Below are 2,312 nucleotides of genomic sequence, written 5' to 3'. Positions count from 1 at the left end.
CCGTCTGGGCATTGTGCACTTTGAAATGAGAATGGGGAGGTAGCTACTCAGTGGGATGACGAATGGGTGGGTGGACACAGCCAAGACTAAAATCCCAAGTACTAGATCTACTTATTCTGTGTTGGATACCTTCCAGGGTAAACCACAGGGAAATAATATCCCTTGTCTTCTTAGTTTCAGTCTTTCCATTTGAAGAACTGGGAGATTTGCTACCATTTTTTTTTTATAGAGCTTATTTTGATGAGTTACTAATTAAAGTAAAATATAGATTGTTTTGAGAAAAAGGTAATATAAAGATGCAAAAGAACATCAAAGAAGAATGCAGTCTTGGTAATTCGAAACCAGGTTACTGGTTTATAAGGCATTGTCCTCTGCAAAGTAAATATTTAGGGGTGGTTAATTAGCACAGGATGCGGTAGAACGTTTATACCCTTGTATGTCTAAGAATTATGTGGTGCTGGGTACCACTTCTTGGGGTTTCTATTTCAGAAGGCTTGACAGAGCTCAGAAACATGCATTTTAGCATGGGACATGCCTGATGCTGAAGCAGGTGATCTGCTGTCCACATCTAGTAATCACTACACTTTGATAGACATAAAAAGTTTGAACTGCGGTCTGCACATGCCTGTGGGATCTAGGCAGGAAACATAAATAAAAGTGGCTGACCTGGCGTAAGTCAGTCAGGGCCTGCTGCAGACTGTGGCAAAGAGGAGAGCACCTGTAAAGCGATCAGTGGGGTCTCAGTTTTAACTGATTGTTGTCTGGTGGGCATGTGAATCCAGCATTACCAGAGAGCTTCATTTTTTCACAGATACTAGAAAGCTGGAATTTTATATAAGTCTCTGAATATTTAAGTGTTGGTGTGTACCTGAAAAAAATTAAAGACACTCTGTGTGACAGATAAAATGCATCTGTTGGATTTAGTCTCTGAGCGGCCAATTTGATGCATCTGGTCTAAAGAAGGAAGGAATAGAAGGCGCTGGGATTTGCAGGGTTCAGTGTTCAGGGTTGTTAAAGCACAGTGGTCTTAGCTGATTCTCTCTAGAGCAGCTGACCTTAAACTTCTTGTACTATGAACCATTTCAGGGGCAAAACACAGTGAAGCCATCTAACATATGGCTGTTTGTGAGGCAAAAAATGGAATATTTGGCATTTAACATGAGTAAAAAGATCTGTTATTTTCGATTACTTCCTCAGAGGTTTTATTTTCAGATTTGGACAGGCGACCTAATGCTGACGGTGTCCTTAGGGCAGGGGGGATGGGTGGGTTGAGATGAGGAAATGAGCCTCAAGGTAGGAACTGGGTGGGAGACAATAGCAGGGGCAGAGTCTTCCTGGGTTCCTGGGAGAGTAATCCTCTCGAGGGCAGCTTAAAAATCCAAAAGGGGAAACGAGAGGGGAGAAGCCAAGATGCTGACCAGGCAGTCAGAAACCCTAAGCGGGAGCCAGAACGAAGCTGGGAGGGATGCTTTGAGCCAGAGGGCAGCTCACACCATGTTTTTTTTCCTTTCTCCTTCCTTCCTTCCTCCCTCCCTCCCTTTCACCCTTTCTTCCTTTCTTTTGCTTCCTCCCTTCCTTCCTCCCTCCCTCTCTTTTTCTTTTCTTTTTTCTTTCTTTTCTTTCTTTCTTTCTTTCCTTTCTTTTCTCTTTCTTTCTTTCTTTCCTTTCATTCTTTCTCCTTCCTTCCTTTCTTTCTTTCTTTCCTTCCTTCCTTCCTTCCTCTTTCTAATGAAACAGTGGACTTTATTTGAAAAAAGCACAGTTATATGAGTCTCAAGGGGTCAGAGTTCTCATCTAAAATGTCCTTTTATCACTTCTGTGTATATAATATTTCCATGTGTCTTCCAAGCCCTATCTTCCCTTCTGGCCCTCATGTGCTAATACTGACCGATGAGCTTACAGGGCAGAAAGATGAGCTCAGCTAAAGTCTCCTAACTGGAGTCTGGGCCTTTAGAATGACTGGTGAGGGTCAATATAAAATGATATTCTGGAGCTTGCCTTCTGCATATGGAGACAGCTCAGCTGAACTGCTGCTGGTGTTGGCGGGGGAGGGAGTGGGATGTGTCAGTGGTTCCCACACATGGAGGAATATCAGTCACAGCTCTGATGAAAACACAGATCAGCCAGGATAAGCTCAGGATGCTGCAGTAACAAACAATCCTTGAGTATCAGGACTCAATACAACAAAATGTTTTTCTCACTCAAGACTCCATGTCCAACAACGCTGGGGGAGTGGTGTGAGTGTGTGTCTGCTCCTGTGGCCACCTGGGGACTCAGGCTGATGGAGTCTCCGTCTCCTGTCCTTCAACGAT

This window comes from Monodon monoceros, unplaced genomic scaffold (assembly GCF_005190385.1).
Source record: "Monodon monoceros isolate NGI ecotype Baffin Bay Population unplaced genomic scaffold, NGI_Narwhal_1 Super_Scaffold_16, whole genome shotgun sequence".
NCBI lineage: Eukaryota > Metazoa > Chordata > Mammalia > Artiodactyla > Monodontidae > Monodon > Monodon monoceros.
Note: the sequence above shows the minus strand (reverse complement) of the source record.